Source organism: Odocoileus virginianus, chromosome 15 (assembly GCF_023699985.2).
Source record: "Odocoileus virginianus isolate 20LAN1187 ecotype Illinois chromosome 15, Ovbor_1.2, whole genome shotgun sequence".
NCBI classification, from domain to species: domain Eukaryota; kingdom Metazoa; phylum Chordata; class Mammalia; order Artiodactyla; family Cervidae; genus Odocoileus; species Odocoileus virginianus.
In genome coordinates, this window is record NC_069688.1 from 10,220,366 (window position 1) to 10,245,997 (window position 25,632).

The 25,632-nt window shown below is 41.4% G+C and overlaps 1 long non-coding RNA gene across 1 annotated transcript in view; it reads right to left on the minus strand.

The window, feature by feature from the left end:
- Positions 1-653: 653 nt before the first annotated feature.
- Positions 654-25,632, minus strand: part of LOC139038434 (uncharacterized) — a 38,539-nt gene continuing 13,560 nt past the window's right edge. The window contains exons 2-3 of the long non-coding RNA XR_011491398.1: positions 1,942-2,174; positions 654-860 (exon numbers count right to left, since the gene is read on the minus strand). This is a non-coding gene — a long non-coding RNA (uncharacterized lncRNA). The remainder of the gene's footprint in view (positions 861-1,941; positions 2,175-25,632) is intronic.

The window sequence follows — 25,632 nt, forward strand, 5'->3', positions numbered from 1 at the left end:
CTAAGCATTCCCAAAGTCACCCTGGCCAGCTTACAATACATCTTAAAAAGCATCTGCAGCACAGATTGAACCAATACTTTAGAAATATTGGGAAATGATAAACATCTGATTTTGCTTAATTAAATACATGGCTGCCTTTAAACTTGGAGAGAATTTCTCCTGATACCCTGCTAAGCTGTACTTGTACACACAGGCAGTAAGATAGCCACTACTCAGTTGGACAGATAGCGGAAGTGTACTGACAGTTTCTGTTTGGGATTATGGTGAGTCTGGGGACACATATAGAGGGTATTTATAGGCCCCGTGAAAACCCACACCCTGGCAAGGCTTTATCACCCCTTCTTATGAGGTCTTTTTAAAAAAAAGTATTTATTTTTAATTGAAGGATAAATGCTTTACAGTATTGCATTGGTTTCTAGCAAACATCAACATGAATCATCCATAGGTTTACATGTGTCCCCTCCCACTTGAACATCCCTCCCACCTCCCTCCCCATCCCACCCCTCTGGGCTGTTACCAAGCTCCCATTTGAGTTCCCTGAGTCATACGGCAAATTCCTATTGGCAATCTGTTTTACATATGGTAATGTATGTTTCCATGTTACCTTCTTATGAAGTCTTGAGAGAGATAGATGCACAAGAGAAAATAGAAAATAAAAAATCAAGGGCCACTTTATTTATTTATATATTACATAATTATATATTTATTATAATCACATGAGCTTTCAGCTGACTCCTGTTATATGTTCTTCAGTTAATTGGGCTGGAGACATGGCTTGGATCACACAGTGCACAAAAGCTTAAGGAGTTTCACCTACCCTCCAAGTCCAGACACAAATCCATGGTCCTCTGGGGAGGCCCCTTGGGAAGAAAGATTTGAGAGATTAACGACTACAGCATATGTTTAAGAATAGTAGAGCAAGAGTAACATGTGGGGCTTCTGCTGTATAGAATTACTGATTACTATTTTAGTCTTTAACGAGAATAAGACAAAGAAAGTGTATCATGGCTATGACCACAATCTTATAACAATCATATGTATATACAACAGTTATCCTGCCCACTGGTCTGCAATAGTCTGAATAGTGTTCTAGAATGTTACTTTTCCGGTACCCTCCAACTTACTTTTACATTAAACTTTTTGGGTCAACACTCTTGGCCTTGAAGTCCTGGAGGAAGTCAGTTCCAGACTCTAAACTTAACCTTATACATCTTTCAAGTGATGTATGAGGCAAGATGCATCTGTGGTTCTTTTTGGCTTGAGTGTTATATTATGTGACTGAAAATAAACTTGACCCTCTCTAAAGCAAGAGTATTAGTGAACTCCAGTATTTCTCCCAATAGCAGAATGCATTCCTTTCAGATGTAAATTTTATTTTCACAGCCCACACACTTCTATCCCTAGGCAACTCTTTTATAGGAGTCTGAATAAGAGGTGATTGACTCAGCAAACATGTATCTTCACTGCTAGAACGGAAGTCCCATAACACGTCAATTCAGAAAGCTTAGAGCATTAAAAAAAAACTAGGAAATCTACTTAATCTGCTTTCTAGAGAATTCTTTTTTTTTTTTTTTTTTTTACAGTAGTTTTTGTCATACATTGAAATGAATCAGCCATGGATTTACATGCATTCCCCATCCCAGTCCCCCCTCCCACCTCCCTCTCCACCCGATGCCTCCGGGTCTTCCCAGTGCACCAGGCCTGAGCACTTGTCTCATGTACCCAACCCGGGCTGGTTATCTGTTCCACCCTAGATAATATACATGATTCAACGCTGTTCTCTTGAAACATCCCACCCTCGCCTTCTCCCAGAGTCCACAAGTCTGTTCTATATATCTGAGTCTCTTTTTCTGTTTTGCATATAGGGTTATCGTTACCATCTTTCTAAAGTCCATATATATGTGTTAGTATACTGTAATGGTCTTTATCTTTCTGGCTTACTTCGCTCTGTATAATCGGCTCCAGTTTCATCCATCTCATTAGAACTGATTCAAATGAATTCTTTTTAATGGCTGAGTAATATTCCATGGTGTATATGTCCCATAGCTTCCTCATCCATTCGTCTGCTGATGGGCATCTGGGTTGCTTCCATGTCCTGGCTATTATAAACAGTGCTGCGATGAACATTGGGGTGCACGTGTCTCTTTCAGATCTGGTTTCCTTGGTGTGTGATTCTAATGAGAATCAACATAGTCAAAAACAAGGATAAGAATTTCCCACATGAACATGATGGAATAGTCAGCAGTTTTTCACTTCTCTTTCAAGAAACCATGTTTTTAAAAATACAAGTAAAAAAAATACAAGTAATATTTTTAATGCTACACACTATATAGCATTTTATTTATTATAATTTCTGGATGACATGAATTATTACATGTGAATTTTTTAAGCAGAAAAAAAAGAACAAGATAGAAACATAATAGGAAGGAAAAGTAATAGGCTTGCTTCAACAATTTATGGATTCAGGTGTGTTCAGCAAACTTGTACTGAATGCCATTCTGTGTCAGTCACCAGTCTAGTACTGAGTATGCAACAATAAGGAAAGCAGATAGAAATCTCTGTCTTTGTGAACTTTCATTCTAAACAGGAGAGATGGACAACAGACCAAAAGAACATATTATATGTCAAAAGATAAAAGATGGAGAAAAATAAAACAGAGTAAGGGAGATAGAGCAGGCCAAGGGAAAGAGAAGTTGCTGCCTTAGATAGGGTAGTCAGGGAAGGCCTCATAGCTGAGGGGACACTCAGACAGAGACCTATAGGTGAGGGAGCATGTGAATGTGTGCATACATGCATGTGTGCTAATTTGCTTCAGTCATGTCTGACTCTAGAGGGAGGATGACAGACAAATATCCTGGAGAGAAGCAAGGGGAAGCATTAAACACCCCAAGGCAGAAATGTCTTAGCTTTTTAAAAACTGTGTGGCGCCCAGCGTGGCCAGATTGCCTGAGGACAGAGGTGAGCAGGAGGAAGTATAAATGGAGATTTTAGCTGGGGCCAATGTGTACATGGATTTGAGTATCATTTTAAGGATTATATCTTTTTCTCTGAGTGACAAGAAAAAATGTTGAAGAGTTTTAAGCACAGACATGAAAAGATCTGATTTCTATTTACTTTAATTAATTTATTTTTTAAAGATTTTTTTTTTAACATGGACCATTTTTCAAGTCTTCACTGAATTTGTTAGAATACTGCTTCTGTTTTAGTGTTTTGGATTTTTGACTACAAGGCATGTGGGATCTTGGCTTCCCGACCAAGGATCGAACCAAACCTGCACCCTCTGCATTGGAAGGCAAAGTTTTAATCACAGGACTACCAGGAGGTCCCCTGTATTTAACTTCAAATGATCACTCTGGGTGCTAAGTTAGCTACTTGTGTGCTCAGTTGCTCAGTCGTGTCTGACTCTTTGTGACCCCACGGACTGTAGCCCACTAAGCTCCTCTAGCCATGGGATTTTTCCAGGCAGGAATGCTGGAGTGGGTTGCCATTTCCTCCTCCAGGAGATCTTCCCAACCCAGAAATTGAAACAGCACCTCCTTTGTCTCTTGCATTGCAGGTAGATTCTTTACTGCTCTGCTACCAGAGGAGCCTGATTTGTTGCCAGCATAATTGTAAATCTCTAGAATTGCCTCTATAGTACCAGAAAAGAAGAGTAGAGAATTGAGAAGAGATGGTACAATGGGGATCTGCCTGAAGGACAGATGGACAAGACCTGTTCAGTTCAGTTCAGTCACTCAGTCATGTCCAACTCTTTGTGACCCCATGGACCACAGCATTCCAGGTCTCCCTGTCCATCACCAACTCCCGGAGTCTACTCAAACTCATCTGCATTGAGTTGGTGATGCCATCCAGCCATCTCATCCTCTGTCATCCCCTTCTCCTCCTGCCTTCAATCTTTCCCAACATCAGGGTCTTTTCTAATGAGTCAGTTTTTCACATCAGGTGGCCGAAGTATTGGAGATTCTGCTTCAACATCAGTCCTTCCAATGAACACTCAGGACTGATCTCCTATAGGATGGACTGGTTGGATCTCCTTGCAGTCCAAGGGACTCTCAAGAGTCTTCTCCAACACCACAGTTCAAAAGCATCAATGCTTTGGCACTCAGCTTTCTTCACAGTCCAACTCTCACATCCATACATGACTACTGGGAAAACCACAGCTTCGATTAGATGGACCTTTGTTGACAAAGCAATGTCTCTGATTTTTAATGTGCTATCTAGGTTGGTCATAACTTTCCTTCCAAGGAGTAAGCGTCTTTTAATTTCATGACTGCAGTTACCATCTGCTGTGATTTTGGAGCCCCCAAAAATAAAGTCAACCAGTGTTTCCCCATCTATTTGCCATGAAGTGATGGGGCCGGATGCCATGATCTTAGTTTTCTGAATGTTGAACTTTAAGCCAACTTTTTCACTCTCCTCTTGCACTTTCATCAAGAGGCTCTTTAGTTCTTCACTTTCTGCCATAAGGGTGATGTCATCTGCATATCTGAGGTTGTTGATGTTTCTTCTGGCAATCTTGATTCCAGCTTGTGCTTCATCCAGCCCAGCGTTTCTCATGATGTACTCTGCATATAAGTTAAATAAGCAGGGTGACAATATGCAACCTTGATGTATTCCTTTTCCTATTTGGAACCAGTCTGTTGTTCCATGTCCAGTTCTAACTGTTGCTTCCTGACCTGCATACAGATTTCTCAAGAGGCAGGTCAGACCATTTTGCCTCCAAATTCAATTTCAAAAGGTATGGAAGTTGAGTCCCAAGAATGCCTTTAATCTCAAGACTTAGCAGTAGACTGTGAAAGAGACTGGGGAGGTGTGGTGATGTTGGGCTCACCCCAGGGCTTCTAAAGCAGGAACATATCAGTGTGGGTAGTAGACATAAGGAGAAGGTTATCAGACACACTTTCTTGGCACCAGCTATATGTCTGCTGAGGCAGGCACCACATTTTATAAAAATGACAATGAGCTAGGACGCAAGTTTTGGAAGCCCAAAGGACAGACTTCAAGTGCATCTAATAATACAGAGGGCATTTGTGTTTTCTGTCTGCATCTATGACACAAACTCTCAAACCTGGAGAAAACCACTTTCTATATATATATATATCCTTGTGCACGCTATTTGCATAACTCTGTGATTACAATGATTTTGCATGGAACATAGGCAATTAAAATGAAAAAAGATTAATAGTGCATGTAATTTGAAAAAAGGGTCCCAAAATGAGGAGGTAGCAAAATGACCGAAATTTAAAAATCCATGATCCAATTCAATGCACTTACTTGATATACCATGAAAGTGAGGAAGGGAATATGACCTTTACAAGGTCACATAGGTAGCAGTAATAGTAATGTTAAGTAGAGCACACAACTCCATCCTCTCACTTCACTTTAGGATCTCACAAAGCTGATCTCAAAACTGAGAAGCAGACAGCAGGCTAATCATATGACATGAGGGTATGGGCATATTTATGCCCACAGCCATGTGTACCATCTCCAAAAAATAAATGGCCACACAGAGAGAACATACAGAGCCATGAACCAAAGCTCTGGCACACTTACTCCATGGCGTTATGACAATAATTTATAATGCTATTGCAATTACAGTAGAATTACGGCATGCCCAGCACCTAATAGAGCTGTGTGCATACTCTCGAGAAAGACAAATGGGCTGGCACGTCTAGCTGCAGAAATTAGATTAAATGGCTCCATCCCCAATCTTGCCATTGATTTTTGCAGCCCTCCCATTAACATGAGACTTCACATACCACCCCTCCATCATTTCTGGGAGGTGAAGACATGGTTTTAGAGTGTAAATAATTAGACCCTCAAAATCCAAGGTGACAAATCTTACACGCTTCCAGTTGCTACGAATCAGGGCCCATAAATCAGAGACTCTTTTGAGGATGCATGCGTGAGCAGAAGACATGTTTACGGAGTGAGAGTGCTTTGTGTTTCTATTTCTTTCTTTCTTCCTCTTTCCTCCTCCTCAGTCACCCTTGCCATTGGATATGAATCAGCTTTATTGGGTCACTGTGTAAATCAGGACATTTTTGTAAAAAGGAGGGTGGGGCACTCTTACCCAATGACAATTAGAGTAACCTGGGGCAGTTCCTGGAAAGCAAGGTCGTGTGTTCATCCTAGTTTGAGGTCATCATGCCTTATATCAGTAGTGTAGGTCTGTGCTTTCTCGTCTCATAAAATGCTTTTCTGTGGAATGTTAAATATTGCCAAAGAGATAATGCAAAAAGAGGTAATAAACAATACCTACAGTGGCTACCTTTTATTGAGTGCCTACTTTGTGGTCCTAAATGTCTAGAGTTGTGATTAAGAACATCAGGTTGATTCTAACCATCTGGTAGATTGATCAGTCACTTTGCGCGTCTGTCTTTAACAAACATAAAGCACTGGTGCCAAGTAGGACTTGAAGAGGTGAGCTTTCACAATTGCATGCAGAATTCTTTGTACATAATACTCTCTAATCCTTTCAGAAGCCTGATGAAGTGGATATCATTAACCTGATTTTTCAGATGAGAACACTGAGGGTCAGCAAAGGTAAGCTGCTTTCCAAAGTCACAGAACTCTTAGAAGTTGGAAAGTTTGTGTTCAAACTCAAGTCTGTCTGATAAGTCTTCACTTCACTATTTTACTGTTTTCCATCAGAAGTCCTAAATTAGTGTTAGCAGCAAGGAAGTTGAAATGCTGTTTAACCTAGGCTTACATCCTTCTTAATTTTCTCACTTACCCATTCCACACTCTTCAGGCACTTTATATGTCTATTTATCTATTTGCTAGTGACTTATACAAAGTCATGTCATTCTGAAAAGATTTTTGGTAGTTTATAAAAACATGTGCATTTTGTAAAAATATGTTATGAACTCAGGAAGAAAGGAAGTCAGAGTAGAGAAAAAATAAGGTCTCATTACTTCATAAACTTGGATTCTAATGGAGGACTTTTAATATATATTCTAATATGCAAACAATTACAGGGTAGCAGGGAAAATTGAAAAAAAAATGTGCAAGACCTGATTGGGATTGACATAAAACACAATACTATATATAAAATAGATAACTAATAAGGACTTACTGTATAGCACAGGGAACTCTACTTAGTATTCTGTAATGATCTACAATGGGAAAGAAATCTTAAAAAACAGTGGATATATGTATAATTGATTCACTTTGCAGTACACTTGAAATTAACACCACATTGTAAATCAACTATACTCCAATAAAAACAGGTTTAAAAAAAAAAAAAGACCTAAAGTAGATCCAAGTAAAAGAAAGCAAAGCAAACAAAAAATCAAAACAAAAAGACCCAGTGAGAGCATAACAGGAGGACACACCCCCATCATAACTGCACACCACTCATCACAATCTGAGAGTTTCCTAGTCTGGCTGTTGTCTGTCTTCCTACTATCTTGTTTGCGGGGGTATTTCCTCTACCTGCCACATTACAAGCGCTTAATGAATGAGGGAATGCATGAGGCTCAATTAGAATTTTAAAAAGTGTTCTATTTTGCACAGCTTGTAAATTGCAGAGCCATCTCTGCTCTGGCTGCCTCCCCAAGACCTTGGAGGTGACCTGCTCAGGTAATCACATCCTGCAAACACTGAAACAAGGCAAAGACTCAAAAATAGTCGATGGAGAGTGGGTCAGTGAGTACATATCAACTCAAGCGAAAAGGGGGATGGTGATTACTAAGGGAAGAGTGGTACTTCTAGAAAAACCAGCATGTCAAAGATGAGTGATTTGTCACTTGACACACCCGGCAAGAGACCAGTGAGGTGTTTAAACTCAACCCCCTCTGGCTTCAGGTCTGGCTCATTTCCACCAGAACTCCTGGCAGAGATGAAACTGGGCAGGAGATTTGAGAAAATACCTGGATAAGAGAGTGAGAGGGAAAATAAGAGGTTTAGGGCACAAAGGAAGGACAAAGGAAGGTGGAAGTCAGAATATACAAACACTTATTGATTCACTGTTTTGTGTGTGTGTGTGTGTTTTTTTTTAAACAGAGACGGATTTCAGCAACAGAGAAAAATTGCTGTGCATTAATCAATGCATCATTAAAATGCATTGAGACAGAGTGATGGCCTTGGCTTTGTGAAAATTTACTAGTTTAGCTCCCTTTTTAGTTTCTTCACATTTTCTTGTATAGAAATCTCACCGTGTGCTTTGAAAATTGGTTTGTGAATCAGGAAAAACTCTTGGCCAAGTTCTAGAAATTCCATGTTCTAAAATGAGCTTTTTCAGCTGTTATAGAGAATGGAGGCCGTAACTTCCCTGCCTTTGGGCTTCAGTTTCTGCTTGTGACAAGTGAAAAATTTGGATTCAGTCATTCCCAAGGGTCTTTCTAGAGCTGTCCGGACCAGTAATGGGAGATCTGGTTCAGAGCCCAAGCCTGTGTCTTTGTGTGTGTGTGTGTCTCAACTCTTTTATCTCTTAATTATTCCCTGCTCTTATAACCTGAGATGAAATAGAAAAAATTTTCCATAAAGCTTTAGAGTGTGAGGAACCCTTTGTATTAGCTTGTTTTGAGGCAGGACTATCACCTGCCAGCCCTATCTTACCGGTCTCACGAAACTATGAAAATCAGATAAAGCGATGTAAACGTATTCTGGACACTATGCCAGAATATTCTGAAATAGACTGCTATTTCTGCAGGAAACAGTTGGAGGAAATTAAGCAGGAGATGTAAATTCAGCAAGCATCCACAGGAAGTTGATTTCCAAGAGTGTTCACTGCCTCTCAATGGACATAGAGTGTCTCAGTGCCTAGGTCCTTCACCCACCTTTTTTGTGTGTGCGTTCTTTCATTCTCCTTTTTTAATTGAGAAACTTCCTTTCCTTATTCCCTTTAGCTGTTTCATATGTCATCGTTCTTTAGGGGTGGAAGCTATTTCTGTTCTTCTGTTTCCTTTTCATCCAACCATGTAATACTTTTTCCATATCTGGTTGTCTCCCTCTGGAAGGGGAGCAGCAAATTGGATATCTATGGGAGCTTGGTGAAAGTCACTTGCCTAGATTTAAATCTCCAGTAGCGTTTTAAATACTTAGTATTAGCCAGGTCCCTAAATATGTCTGAGATAACGACCATCATTTTTGTATGAGCAATGACATATAGCAAATTAGGGAATTTATGGATTCCCTGCAGTACAAAGTATTAAAGGCAGAAACAATTAGTTGTCTGGAAGTTCAGGTCTGAGAGACTGTATCAGATACATTTGTGTGTTTTCGTGGAATCTTCCAAAGAGGAAATATTTCATTGTCTGTCTTCTGAGAAACAGTTTACACCAGATGATGCCAAGAACCACTTCTCATGGCTTTTGTCTTCATAATGGAATAAAAGAATGAGATTTGTTGATTATTTTTGTTAAAATTCACTGTCGTCTTCACTAAGATAATAAACCAAAGGATTACTTGTTAAGGGGGCTTACTAGATGGCGCAGTGGTAAAGAATCCAACTGCCAGTGCAGGAGACACAATAGACAGAGGTTCAATCCCTGGGTCGGGAAGATCCCCTGGAGAAGGACATGATGACTCCCTCCAGTATTCTTGCCTGGGGAATCCTACAGACAGAGGAGCCTGGTGGGCTACAGCCCATGGGATTGCAAAGAGTCGGACACAGCTTAGTGACTAAACCACCACCACTACTTGAGATCTACGAATGTTTCTCTGCTGAAATCTCTTTCATTCTTACGCTTGAGACATTTTGAGAGCAGATGCCAAAAATGTTGGAGAAAGGGTAAGGAAAAGCTTATGGTAAAAGGAGGAATAGTGGCTTTTCAAAAAAGAAGATAAGGGAAGAAGAAAACAGCAGGCGTACTACCCTCCATGAACTCTGTGCAGATCACTGACCTAGAGTTACCTGCTTTTATTAATAACAGTTGCAAACTTTATAGAACACCGATTCCATGCCAGACTGGACTGTACACTTGGAGAGCACTGTTTCTTATATTCTTCTTAACAGGGAGGTTAAGCAATTTGCTCAAGACCATACATCTAATAGTTGAAGAGCTTTGTCTGACCAGGTGGGTAATTCTGCTTAATTCTGTGGTTCTCTATTAGGGACTTCTTGTGCCCACAGACACAAACCACATGCTAAGAGATAAAGGAAGAACTTGATAGCCAGACATCTTAACACCTTTAATATATGTACATATTAATTTAGATCTTGATCAAGAATGGATCCTGGACACTCACATATCCACTATCTATGCACCTTATCATGGCCCACAATAACCTGCTTCACATGACCCCTGGCGTATCTCGAGTCATATTCTCCTCATGCGGTAGATTTTTTAAAGGTTGCAAACACTTTGCAATGCCTCCCCCACCAAGAAGTGAAGTCATTTTCCTGATCTTTTGATTCTGGACTGGTCTATGGCTACCTTTGACCTATTGCAGTTGGTGGAAGTGATACTGTATGTCTTCTGAAGCAGGGCCTCACGGGATATTACAGCTTCTACTTCACAGTCTCAAATACTCTGTCCACATAAAGAAGTCTAAACTAATCTATTAGAGACACGGTCCATCAAGAACCAGTAGCATCTGCCAGATCGAGGCCCTCCTTGACCAGACAGGCACCAGCATGACTACAGTGCCAAGACATGTCTTGAGCCACTAGGTCGGTGGGTGGTATGTTAGGCAGCAAAGGATAATGGGGCTACCATCACCCTTCAGGCTCTGAGCTCCGGCTTCTCTGGTCTTCTCTCGGTTCACTGCACACACTTTGTCATTCCCACCACAGGACTTTTTGAGCCCTGTACATGGCAATTTTCCCCTCCTGCCTTATCCACTGGTTTACTCCTTGTTATCCTTTAGGCCATGGCTTAAAAGTCACCACCAGAGATAACCCTTTCCTGATCATCTACATACAGTAGATTTCTGAGTCTCCATACCAGTCCCTTGTCTGGCTTTTCAATGCATGCATATAATTTGCAACTGGTTTGTTATTGCCTATTTTCTTCCTACCCTAGTGTAAGGTCCATGAGAGAAGGCAGAATATTTATCCCATTCTCCACTGCAGAGTGCCTGGCAGAGGGATTCGGCCGCTTTCCCTAAAACTTCCTTTACCATTTTTGTGCACACTTCTGCCCAGAGGACTGTCACTCTCAACAACCAGCCCTTGCTTCTCCTTTTGGAGGGCTGCCCTCATGGCTGATGAAGCCCAGGTGGATTTACCTGCAACCAAGCACAGAGAACTGAAGACTGGGAATGTGTATAGCCCAGGCCAATCATCAGGAAATGGGGTGCGTGCGTGCTCAGTCATTTCAGTCGTGTCCGACGCTTTGCAACCCCATGGACTTTGTAGCCTACCAGGCTCCTCTGTCCATGGGATTCTCCAGGCAAGAAAACTGGAGTAGGTTGCCATTTCCTCCTCCAGGAGATCTTCCCAGCTGAGTGATCAAACCCACGTCTCCTGCATTGCTGGCAATTCTTTACGGCTGAACCATCAAGGAGGAAGTGGGGTAGTGGGTGTAAAGACTCCAGCCTCTTTACCCCTAGGCCAGGACAACTCTGGGCTCTGACCTACACTGCCCGCGGTTCTCACCTACAGGAGTGAGCCAAGTTCTCCTCCACAGGACCTTCTTAGCTTATTTTCTTATTGTGTTCAAAGTAACTGTAGACCCTTGATTGGCTTGCTTCCTTTTCCTGTTTCATTTCCTCAATCTCCTGCAGGTTTTAATGGGAACTCTTCCTAAATGAGTGAGTTTCATGCAAATCCTTATGCTAGATTCTGCTTCTGGAAAAGTCACCCTAAAACAATGTGTTGACCGAATAAATTCATGACAGCAATTCTTGATTTCCACATATTTCCTTTTCTTGTGGACTTTGTTAAAGCCACCTCATAATCAGAATCCAGATATATTCTGCAGCATCACTGGCCTTTGTAGCCGTGTTTGTGCAATCATTTCAGTGTTCTCCTGCACTTTGCCCTAGTGTTTTATAAAGACAAGTGGGAAGTGGAAAAACATAAGCACTGACACTAGCAGTTAAACGATTGAGACAAAGATAAAAACCACTCAGTGTGCTGAAACAAGCGAATCTTTGGTTATATTGGAATCCCCAGTGGACTGAAGCCGGTCATCTGGATGTTCAATTGTGAAGAGACAGTACCAAATTAAAGAACATATAGGATATTCTGGAAATAGGCCATCTGGGACTGTATTGAAAAATGAGGCTTATTGAAAGACATGGAGAAAGCTTTAAAAAGTACGAAATTATGAAAATTGTCACAAAAACCCCTTTCAGAGTTCCAAAGCCTAAGTCCATGGAACCAGAGAGCAGTAATAGAGATGAGCTTGCCTTGTGTTCCTTTGTGAAGAGGGAAAAATAGTCTCATCCTTGGGTCTCATCTGACAAATGTTTGACAAAACCTTGCAAACTCCTGTTAGTCACCCTCACAGTCTCCTGATGAATTTCCTACTCAGTCTCCTGAAATCACCACCAGTAAGTCCTTCTTGTGCATTTTAAAATAAATTGCTTCTTCTTACCAAATGTCACTTTAAATAAGGTAAAAAAATTAAGTTTTGGAGGCAAGCAATTGCATAAAACGTGAGATATACTGTTTGCATTTCATGTTCAAACCAGTTGTTAATGTTTTAAATATTCATTACATAATTTAAAACATTAGTAATGCTTCTGAATTCATGGAACAAAATTCCTCTGTGTCACAGGCAAATTTTGAGTTTCTTCAGTCCTATTCTTCCCATCACACAACAGGCGATTTGAATGATTTTGCAAACAATTGGATTGCCTTGGTTTGAAGACCAAGTCTGAACTCCTTAGCGTGACACACAAGTCTCCACGTGATCTGACCTCCATGTTTCTGCCAGTTCATCAAACTCCTGCCCCTTTCCCCACCCATCTCTCTGCTGATAAAGGAGCGCATGGAGCTACGTACACCCAGGAAGTGCCCAGCTCTTCTTCCCTGCAGGTCTTCCCTCTCCAACATGCCCTCCCTGGGACTTGGTCCAGAGGAGCCATTTTCCTGGACCCTTGGAGTCCCCACTTCCATTAGCCAGATTGGAGTGTCCATCCTGTATAGCCTTCCAGAACCCTGATCTCCTTCTAACATAACACTTGTACCTTAGTTATAAAAATAACTCCAGCTCACTCCATTAGATTATAACCTCCCTAAATAAGGGTATCACCTTAACATATAATAATATATTACATATAATAATATAATAAGTAATAATAATATTATTATATGTAATATAATAAGTATATTACCTTATACTCACAGTCACTGCTTTAACTCATTTCCACATATAACCTGTATTATTGCAACAACCCTACCAGATAAGTATTCACAGTGGCCTGCACTTAAGAGGTGGGAGAAAGAAAGGAGAAAGAGAAATTAAACGATTCTCCCATGACCAAATATCTAGTTGGCAACAGAGCCAGCTCTGTGATCTTCATGTTCAAACCCTGCCTCCTACTCCAGGTCCAGGATGTGAGACCAACAAGTACTCAGTAAGAACTGAAATAGCATACAATTCTACCTCAGGGAGGAAACCCAGATCTGAACAAGGATAAAAACAGTTTTAAACCAAAGCCCTCACTGTCATAATCTAAAAGGAAGCAAAGAACTAGCTAATAAAACCTAGAGTTTGGGGACTTCCCTTGTAATTGGCCTGGATTAGTGGTTAAGAATCCTCCTGCTAATGCAGGGGACATAGATTCCATCCTCGACCCGGGAAGATTCTACATGCCATAAAGCAACAAAGCCCGTGGACCACAGCTACTGAGCCTGTGCTCTAGAGCCTATGCTCTGCAAAAAAAGAAGCCACCTCAATGAGAAGCCAGCTCACCTCAATGAACGAGTAGACCCTGCTCACCACAAGAAAGCCCTCACATAGCAACAAGACCTAGCACAGCCAGAAATAGATAAATAATTAATTAACTTAAAAAAAAAGTTGAAAGAAACCCATGATTTGAAAGAACCTATTACCTCCAGTGTCATGAATTGATTCTGGAATAATGGTGCATGCACTGCCTTGGGGACCAGGAGATCTGAATCCTAGTATCCAGCTGGGTGACCTGCCTCTTGAGGCACCTCAGCCACTTCATCTATGAACTAAGCAATAGATGAGATTGATTTAGAAGCCCTCTCAAGATGAGAGGTTCATGTTCTGTGATTCCAACAGAAGAATTCTGCTTTAGAGATAAGCACTTTCTGCCCTTCCGTCGCTCAGTGGTCACCTCCCCATCATCATCGTTGTCTCAGTGCGATATCCTGGTTTTGTAAGTTCTAAGAAGTGTGATCTTGGAGCTTACTTTTGACTATTGAATGCATCATTTTTGCATCTCTGTCTCCACCACTGGAAAGAGAACTGACACATTGCTGCTTAGCTGCCAACATAAGTGTCTGCGGAGTGTCTACAGGGCACTGGCCATAGGAGGGAAAAGATACTGATGTGCAGATTTTTACAGGGTCGTGATACATTATTATTTAAAACAATCCTAGTGAATAGATAGATAGATAGGCTCTCAGAGGTAGTAGTGTCAGCTCTGTTTCCACCCTTTGGGTCAATGATTGATTGAAACAGCTGACAAAGGAGAAAAGGACTGCTTGCCATCACAATTTTGTGTTCAAGTTTGATTTGAATTAACACATGGGACAAATGCAATGTTTATACAGACTGTGGTTGAAAAATATTGGCAGGATACAGAGGTCAAGTCCATTTAGCACACAAACACTGTTAAAAAATCAAAATGGTCAATTCCCGTTCATAACAAATGTAGGGAAAATTTGGAAGTAAGATTTCATTTCATTTTAATTTTCTTGGCAGCTCTTTGGTCTGATATGAAGCGTAGTCTAATTTGCATACTCATAGAGTCACACTAAAATTCCTATCTCCTGATTTACGTTGTGTGAACTAATCTTCATGGAGTCAGTTCATTTTAGGTGTCTCTGCAGCTGCTCAAGAAGATGAAAAATGAGAAGAGGAGAAACAAGAGGGTGAAAAAGAGAATGAGCAGAAGGGGAAGAAAGGAAAACTTGACCTCAGAGTCAAAGCTTGCAGTTTCACTAATAGCCATGGGACTTTTCTGGCGGTCCAGTAGTTAAAACTCCACACTTCCGTTGAAGGGGACATGAGTTCAGGGAACTAAGACCCCACATGCCATGTAGTATGATCAAAAAAAAATTTTTTTAATAAAAATAAATAAATATCACTTGAGCAAACCTCACTACTAAAAATAAATAAATAATAGCCAAAATATCAGATTCTTTTGCTCCTCAGGAAGAATAAAACCAGAATTTCCTTAGATAAGAAAAACTTTTATACACACAAGTGTATGTAAACACAAAATATTTACCTTTCAAGGTACGGTCGTGTTAAATTAAGGTATGTAGACTATTTCTAGATAAGGCTATAAAGAATTACCAAGCTAGTGTAATGTTAATAGAATGATTCAATCCTCCCTCTGTTTTCTACTGTCTATGCATCTGTGTCTGTTGGTGGATAAATGGAGTCTTAAATTTGGTGTGTCAAATAAAACCCAAGCATCTCTTAGTGTTCATAAACTTTTAGAGCCACAGAATGTGTCATCTTGAGGTCAAAGCTGTCATTTTATTTATTTTTGAGACCCTGATGCTGAGAAAGATTGAAGGTAAAAGGAGAAGAGGGCAGCAGAAGACGAGATGGTTAGATGGCATCACTGATTGAATGGACATGAATTTGAGCAAACTCCGGGAGATAGGGAAGGACAGAGGAGCCTGACGTGCTGCAGTCCACGGGGTCACAGAGAGTCAGACACGACTTGCTGACTGAGCAGCAATAGTTGCTTTCCAATGTTGTGTTAGTCTCTGCTGCACCCTGAGGCATACGCATACATATGCAAGCATATATGCACGCAGATATCCGCTCCCTCTTGGGCCTCTGGGTCACCGCAGGGCACAGAGCTGAGCTCCCTGTGCTATATAGCAACTTCCCATTAACTACCTGCTTTAGGCATGGCAGTGCAAAGCCATCATTCTAATATTAAAGAGCTGACGCCCAGAGAGTTTTGTCTTCAGAGGGGCAGAGGCGGCTGGACCTTCAGCAATGGTTCTGCTGCCTTCACACAGCAGAGCTGCTGGGAGTGGGCAGCACATGTCTTGTGGCCTCGGCGTCCAGATGAGACCATGTGATCACATCAGTGGAGAAGCTGAAGTGTCACTCCCAGGCTTCTCGGCACCTTAACCCTCTCAGGTTAAGAAGCAGCTGTGCTTTTTCCTACCTCCCTTCCTCCATTTCCTGACTAGACCCAGAGGATGCTGAGGCCCTTGAGGGTGCTAATTCCACAAGATGGGAAAAACCTACATTGCTGAATCATCAAATGGAAAACATTCCTTGTAAACCAAGAATACCCATACAGAAGAGTTCTGGGAGCAAAACACTAACTTCACGCTAAACCACTGAAATGTTAGAGATTTTGCTTGTTCCTGTGGCTTAGTGTGACCCTAAGTAGCATGGGTCATTAGTACTGGTCAGATTTTCTGATTGTCTACTCAGGATTCGTGCCATTATTCAGATATGCTTGCTGCATCCATGACTCCTTGTGTTTCTGGATCCAAACTGTATTCCACTCCTGGCCGTATCTTTTTCCTCTTTGTCCCAAGAACCTAGTACAGTGTCAAACTCACAACAAATACTCACTGAACAAAAGATCAACAGTTACCTCTGCTGTAAAATGGGAATTGAAACTTTTAAATACCTGAAAATCAAGATACTGGATCATATGATTTCGTGAGTTCTTAATGCTCTAAGATCTGCAAAATTTCTAGCCCCCGAATCCTTCATATTCTACTGCTTTGTATGTCTTCAGTTTATCCTTAGTTCTGACTTTGTAAAATTTCATTCTTGTAATTTTCTTTTCTAATATCTCTCTATATTTAATATTGCTCAAGCTGTCTGGTCCTGGATTGAGATGGAGGCGAACATGCCTCTCTTTAGCTTGCTAAGGCACATCAGAGCAGCTAATATTTATTAAGGACTTAATTTAAAAAGCACTGTGCTAAGTGAATTATATGAAGTGGTTTACTTTTTCAACACTCTTTTTAGCCCTATTTCATAGGTAAGGAAACATCCTTAGTGAGATTAGGCAACTTGTCCAATGCCACATACTTGGTAAAGAGCAGAATTGGGATAAGAACAGAAGTTTAAGAGCATAGGTTTCTACATCTCCAGGCTCTGCCACCCAATTACAAGCAACAGAGATAGACTCTGGGTAATCTAAGCCAAAAAAGAAATTTATTAGAAGGATTAAAGATGAGGGCTAAGGAGCAGGCAGGGCTCAAAGCTGTTCCTTGAATCCAGTTCTTGTTCAGTTGTTAGGTCAAGTCCGACTCTTTGTGACCCCATAGACTATAGCTCTCTGTCCGTGGGGATTCTCTAGGCAAGAATACTGGAGTATTGTCCAATAATGGTGGAGGGTTGTCATGCCCTCCTCCAGGGGATCTTCCCAACCCTGGGATCGAACCTGCGTCTCCTGTGTCTCCTGCATTTCAGGCAGAACTAAAGACTTTTAAATGCTAGTTCATGCTTAAGCACTCCCTCATCTGCAACAAAATGAGAAAAATAAGTTCAATGAAGTTAATTTTTCTTGAAGTTAAATATATTGACATTTGAGGTAAGGTGTCAGTGTCTTTTAAGAATTCGTGGTGACAGAATATGGTGTTGGTTTGGGTGGTTTAATATATTTGTGTATTTTCTAAATGCCAAATCAGAATGTTGTCAGCCTTATGTCTGCCCATCAATTTTTCTAGAAAAGATAGCACAAAGCTAGTTCCAACTTCAGGACTGTTGGCATCATTTATATGCATAAGTCCTTGAATATTGATGCACAAAAATGAGTTCCTTCTCATGATTTTTATATTTATCCCTTGGAAGTTCCTAACAGCCAATGCTCCAGGATTACTGGGAAGAGATAATTGTCTTAGTAATTTGTAAAGTGGGGAATAAAGGAAAGAAGAAGGGAAATAGGGAGAGAAAGAAGAGATGAGGAAAAGAAGGGAGAGAGAGAGAGAGAAGGATGGAGACTTCAGCTCTATGCAATTGGTCCTAAAAGGTTGTTTTTCTCCCTTTGAGCTGGAAATCTACTCCAGAAAAATAGATACATGATAGATACATAAACAGGTAGATACAGAGATAGGGAAGTAGAAAGACAGACAGGTAGATAGATAATAAATAGACAATGGATAAATGGATGGATAGATTAAGAATATATGGTTAAATGATGGCTAGAGAGATAGATGAATAGATGGATGGATAGATGATGGATAAATAGATAATGGATCAATGGGTGAATAGATAGCTAATGGATAGATGGATGGATAGAAGATAGTGTCCACCAAAATAAAATGTACAGCCTAAAAGCGAGGGTGGGATGATCTGAGAGAACAGCATCAAGACATGTATATTATGAAGTGTGAAACAGATCGCCAGTCCAGGCTGGATGCATCAGACAAGTGCTCAGGGCTGGTGCACTGGGATAACCCAGAGGGATGGGATGGGGAGGGAGGTGGGAGGGGGGTTCAGTATAGAGAACACATGTAAATCCATGGCTGATTCATGTCAATGTATGGCAAAAACCACTACAATATTGTAAAGTAATTAGCCTCCAACTAATAAAAATAAATGAAAAAAAAAAAAGATGAGAATTTTGTTTTGTTTGGTAGATTTGCTGAGGACTTAAGCCCAGAAGACAGCTTCTCAGATAACTCAGCCAGGATATATAAGAGGTTTTGCAAATCAGAAAAAAGAAAAGAACAGTAGGTGGAACATCAAAAGATTCATGTTAGTTCAAGAAAAGCATATGTCTCTAGTTAATGAATTTGCTGCTTATCTATGCGGGGTTGGGGGGTGGGGGGTGGGAAATGCAAGAGTTTGGGCTTATTGAAATTATTCCCTTGATATGCACCTTCACTATCTAGGGCCAGTATCCTGCTCTTCTGTATCCCAAATTGCCTCACCATGCACAGTGGGGGGTGGCTGCAGTGGTTGATGACTTGATGGCCACAGCACCCTTTGTTTACTGCAGGCAGCTTCTTCATTCCCGATAGATAGATAAATATACTTTTAAGGCTTCAGGAGCAAAGATGCTCTAGCCAGATGTTCTTTGCTCTTACTAAACAGAGCAGAGGAGAGCAAACAATCCACATAACCAACCTGTTATGCTGAGGTAGGTTAAACTGCAGCATACCTCCTCTGAAGAATTGTGGAGAGCAATTTAAATAATGTCTTAGGGTCATACAGCAACATTTTTAAAAAGATGCTATAATTTTATATTTTTAAAAGCAGTCTACAAAACTGAGCAAACAGTATGGTCAAGGTATCATATTTCTTCCTAATTTTTTTTACACTGTCCAAATATCCTCTTACATACATACCTATTGATGGGTATGTTTGTATGTATGTGTCTGTATGTTTTTTCCCACCAGGATCCAATTGAGGCCATTGAGTTTGGAGGTTGCTGAAGCCAAGAGTTCAGGTTTCTCTTCGCTGGGCTCAGTGCCTCCCCTTCCTTTCTCATTTAAGCATTAGCTGGGAACTGGGGATGTCAAGATTCTTGCCATGGAGGGGAGGAGGATGGTCTCCATTGCCTGGAGATTCCAGGCCCATCCATCATCCAAGACAGAGCCATTCACATTCCTGAGAAAGAGAGAGAAGCCTTGCAGAGCAAGCAACTAATGGCCAACTAATCAACTGTCTTAAAGATCACCATTCAAACTACAGACAAATTGATCCAGCCAGTGCTGTGCCGTCAGCTGGCTGGAATTCTCCTCAACCAAGAACATTGGCTTGCTCAGATGCCCTGTCATGTTAGAAAGTGACTCATTTGCTTTCTGCTTCACTCTGATGCATAGACCCAGTTGCTGTGGGTTTTCTTTAGACTGAAGATTTACCATGAATAAGGGAAATTAAAAACTTGGCCTATATGTAAATCCATGACTGATTCATGTCAATGTATGACAAAAACCACTACAATATTGTAAAGTAATTAGCCTCCAACTAATAAAAATAAATAGGAAAAAAAAAAAAAGCTTGGTCTAACTTTCTAATGGTACAACTTTTAATTAACATGATGGGGGGGAGGAAAGAAAAAGTCTGTATCATCTATCCATATAGATATAAGTTGCCATTTAGTTGCTGTAGCTTATTTTTTTATTGCACTGAAAACTCCCAAGATATATTTTGAGGTTATTTACCCTCTTTTATAATTAGAATTAGCAGGACCAGCATCTTTTCACAAGATAATGTTCTTAAAATACTCGCCATCATTTTGAAGACTTCTGCCTTTGTGAAACCTTTAATTCTAGCTTTTATGTTGCTGTGTTATGCTACTAAATTCATTTTAGATGAAAAAATTCTTTGACTCTTAGTCCAGAGTCACTCAAAACAGGCTGCAAGAATTTTTGAGGCTATAAAGACATATCTACTTTTTTTATGATAAAAACTTAGTATGAACAAGGCTCTATACCATAGGGCAAAGGCCCTGACACTTACAAATAACCGGCTGTCAGGGGTTAAATGGTACCTACCACTCCCCGCAAAAAATATGTTCCTATTTTAACCTTTGAAATCCACGAATGTGAACCTATCTGCAAAAAGGGCCTTTGCAGATGTGCTTACGAAGAATATAAAGATGAGATCATTGTGGGCTATATGGATGGGTCTTCTATCCAGTGACAAGTGTCTTCATAAGAGATACACAGAGAAGACTTGGGAGAAAAAGAAGAGAAAGGTAGAGTTTTTCAATCACTAGATAAGCTATGACAAACCTAGAAAACATATTAAAAAGTAGAGACATCACTTTGCTGACAAAGGTCCATATAGTCAAAGCTGTGGTTTTTCCAGTAGTCATGTATGGATGAGAAAGTTGGATCATAAAGAAGGCTGAGTGCTGAAGAATTGGTGCTTCCAAACTGTGATGTTGGAATCCTCTGGACAGCAAAGAGATCAAACCACTCAATCCTAAAGGAACTCAATCCTGAATATTCACTGGAAGGACTGATGCTGGAGCTGAAGCTCCAATACTTGGGCCACCTGATGCCAAGAGCTGATTCATTGGAAAAGACCCTAGTGCTGGGAAAGATTGAAAGCAAGAGAAGAAGGGGGTGACATGAGATGATTGGGATGAGATGGTTGGATGGCATCACTGACTCAATGGACATGAGTTTGAGCAAACTTTAGGAGATAGTGAAGGACAACGAAGCCTGGTGTGCTGTAGTCCATAGGGTCACAAAGAGTCGGACACAACTTAACGACTGAACAACAACAAGCCAAGGACACCTTAAGCATCCAGAAGCTGGAAGAGCCAAGGACTAATTCTTCCCTAGAGCCTTCAGGATCAAGTGACCCACCTGACTCCTTGACTTTGGACTTCTGGCCTCCAGAACTTTGATGACAGAATAAATTTATGTTGTCTTAAGTCATCCAGTTTATGATAATTGATCACAGCCAACCTAGGAAACTATTAATAACACACCATCTGTGTGATCTTGGATGTGGTACTTAAAATGGCTGGGGCCACTTTTCCTTCATCTATTAGATGAGGAAAGGCACACATACCTATAGGGTTTTAGGGGGAGTTAAACCTAGAATAACATAAAAAACCTGCTACTTAGTGGGTGTTCAATAACAGTATTTGTACCTATCACATTGTTGTTACTAATACTATGAATTTCACAAAAATTGAATCAAAGTAATAATCAGGGACTTTATTTCCTGTCCCCAAAATACATGATGAAAGACTGGCCTGCTTTTAATGCAAGGTTTAAACTATTGAAAGCTTACATTCAGGGATTTTTTTTTTTTTTTTTTTAGTGGCCTCACCCTACACTGAGATAATGATAAATGCTAAGCTGAGTAAATATTAAACTAAAGAAGCGGTCAAGGAAACAGGTATAATTAAGCTGGTGTTACAGTCTATTAACCCCCTTTATAGGAAGAAAACAATGGTCTTTCCAAAATAGAAACCCAACTTGAACCATGGGCTGGAAAATCTCATGAGTGTGTAGTCTGATTGGATTAGCCAGTCATGTTTCTCCTCTCCATAAACTCTGTGGACTCCCCATTTCAGAGAGAAGTTCCATCTCTCTTTTTGCCTTGCTTGCGTGTCCTCTCAAGGCATTCATTCATTCATCTTTTCACTGCTATTGTTACCCTCCCTCGATTATGATCATTCACCTCCATTTCCTTCACTTCCATCACCACCATCCTAGTCCAGGCTTCAGGAATGCTTTCCTGGATGACAGCTGCTGTCTCATGGACCTTATTTTTCCCACCTGGGCACCTCTGTAGACCGTTTGCACGCAGCAGCGAGACTAACAGAAACACAAATTACTACATGCTGACACATAGCAATGGCTTCTCATCTCGTGCAGAGCAAAATCCAAGTATCTTGCCTTGAACTCTGCAAGCCTAACATGACCCAGGCCCACTTCCCACCTCTCTTTCTAGTCTGGGTCTCTCCAGCCTCCTTCCTGCTCCCCGAACACTCCAAGCTTATTCCTTCCCTCAAGACTTCCCACGTCTTCCCCCCTCCGGTGGTCTCCGTGCCAGGCATTCCCTCCCTATGGCTGGCCCCTCTAGACCCTCAGGTCTCACTCCCTTGTCACCTCTCCAGAAAGCCTATCTTTGACCATCCACAACTTTCAATCCCATCACCCTGTTTAATTTTCTCCTTAGAGAAAATTACCACCATCTGAATCAGAGTGTTTGTAAATTTGCTCACTTAGTTTCTGCCTGTTTCCCTCTACTGAGTATAAACTTCTTGAGAGTAGGAACTTTGTTCACCTCATTCAGGCTGTGTCCCCACTGCCTAGAATGACACTTGGCTCATCCAAAGTGACCACAAATATCAACTGAATATTCAACAAGAACTGACTCAGAACAGTACCAAGGGGTTTTTTTCCCCCCACAGGGAATATTTGTTAGGGTCTGGAGATGGACCTAGGAGCCTGGTGGGCTACAGTCCATAGAGTCACAAAGAGTCGAACACGACTGAAGCAACTTAGCACAGAGATAGTTCATACTGTCACGTCTGAGGTGTGTACTATTGGCATCTTGTTGGTAAGCAGAGACCAGGGACGCTGTCAAGCATACGGCAACGCACAGGAGGGTTCCTGCACTGACGAACTGTCCAATCTAAAGTGTCAACAGTATCGAGATTGAGAAAGCCTGACTCTTAGTCCTCAAGTTGCCTACCAAACGTGGTACAAAGTGTCGAGGATCAGTGCTTGATGCAGAAGATTTTAGGAGTGGGAAAACAGTAACCACAGTGTGTGATAACTGATTTATTCAGGATAGGTCCACAGTATATGGAGTCTTTGAAACGGCATATAATCCAGCCAGAAAGAGTTCAGGAATGATTTATGGTGGGGGTGGGGGGAAGGGAGGAAACAGCCAGGCTTTTCCCACCCTACCAGTTTTTCCTAAACTTCCAGGACCATATCCACATACCACCTGCTCTATGATGTAGACAGTATTTTTCTCTAAATCCACTGAGTTTTGAACTAAATACCTGTAAGATGTTGATCTCACTAGTTTTATGTCATTGTAATTCTCCTATTAACTCATTTTTAAAGAGTTTTATTGAGATGTAATTTATGTATCATACAATCCACCTGTGTAAAGTGTACAGCAAAGTGTTTTTTTTTCCAGCAAAAAGCAGAGTCACAGATATAGAGACAAACTAGTGGTCACCAGTGGGGAGAGGGAAGTGGGGAGAGTTGATGATATTGAGATGGCAAAAGGGGGGGTTATAACAGGATTTTATGAAATTATATGTGTGAAACTTTTGAATATTAAAAAATACAAAATTTAAAGAATACTTCATTCGATTAAAAAAATGAACAAAATTCAATTTTGCTAACTCAAATGATTAAAAAAAAAAAGGAAACCAAAATGTTTTTCAATGTGTTCACAGAACATGTAGCCATGATCACAGGCAAATTGAGGACATTTGAATCGAGACCAACTCCGTTTTGGGCTTCCCGGGTCATTCAGTGGTAAAGAATCCACCTGCCAGTGCAAGAGACCTGGGTTCGATCCCTGGGCCGGGAAGATCCCCTGGAGAAGGAAATGGCACCCCACTCCAGTACTCTTGCCTGGGAAATCCCGTGGGCAGAGGAGCCTGGTAGGCTATACTCCATGGGGTCGCGAAAGAGTCGGACATGACTTAGCAACTAAACAAAAACGAACACCCTTTTGAAAATGCTTGTGTGCACACCTCCTGTGGGCCTCTTGCTGACTGACCGTGATAGAAGGTTCTGCCCTTTGGGAGACATCACGCAGCATCCAGCCTCTGAGCCAGGCAGGTGTGATCAGGCATCTCCTGATGCACTTGGCCTATGGTTGGCACCGGCAGGAATGAGTCAGAAAGGGCTAAGTCCTAAGAAGCAGCACAATGGGGCTTTGTGGTTTGTGGAGAAGCCTGAGGTCAGGAAAGGAACCGAGAGCAAGGTCATTTCATTTGAGGTCTCCCCTGCACAGATCATGGTGAGAAAGCCTTGGAAGCATCAAAGGTTAGGACCCAAGGGGGAGAGCAGGGGTCAGCAACTGCAGGAAAATGCTTATAGCGACAGGGAGCAGGGGGCCAAGCAGGTCATCCCAGCCTGTCTGCTCAGGCCCACAACACCTGGCCAGCCACCTGGAGTCAAGGGTCCACCCAGGTCCTCTGACTGCACTTTCTTATTCCCCTTCTTCTGCAGCAAGGGGACAGGTAGGTGATGATGCCGCGTTCCCAGAAGATCCAAGCCCTCGCTGCCTCCCTCCTGTTCACCCCTGCAGGTCCCAGAAGATGTGTTTACCAGGACCCTGACAGCGCCACTCAGATGACCAAAAACTTTACAAGACAAAAATAGCACACTCAGCCTTGAGATATGAAAATACTGATAGAACGGTGCAATTTCTGCACTGGCATTCTTGTCTGCTGAGAGATCAAGCCATCTCAAGGTTGCAGGAGGCAGCTTGATAAGCATCACATAAACACAGAGCTGGCATGTGAAGCTTTCATTTCTGTTCTGACACCAGACAGTCTGTTGCCATGGAAATTGTTCCATCACCTTGCAAATGCAGTCTTCCTTCCAGAAGTACGGAACAATCAAGCATGTCTGCATGGTTGGGAACTGAACTTGGCGAAGAGTTGTCTACCTGTCCTGTATAGAGCATACCACTCTAATCCCTCATTTTGAGCCTTTTGACCTCATGATCAAGGATTTCATTACATTAATATTCTTTTTTTAAAAAAAGAGTAGTTTCTCCTTTGCTGACAAAAGCATCTCCATCAGTCATCTCCTCTCAGCCATCAAAAAGATTCCTGGTACCTCACTGATCTCAAAAAACCCAGCACCAACTAAGGGTTTAAGTAGCCTACTTCTGAGTCTTGGGGACAGTGTTGTTGGAATGCTTCAGAGCTATTTGGCCTCTAAGAAGACATTTAGTCATCTCCTGAAAAGATGCCTTCAATTCAAATTAGGCAAGACTGGGAAGTGGGATGGAATGAATTGGGAGATTGGTATTGACACCTAGACATTACTGATGCACCCGTGCCTACTGGCTCGGTCATGTTCGACTCTTTGAGAGCTCATGGGACTGTAGCTTGCCAGGCTTCTCTGTCCATGGGATTTTTTCCAGGCAGAAT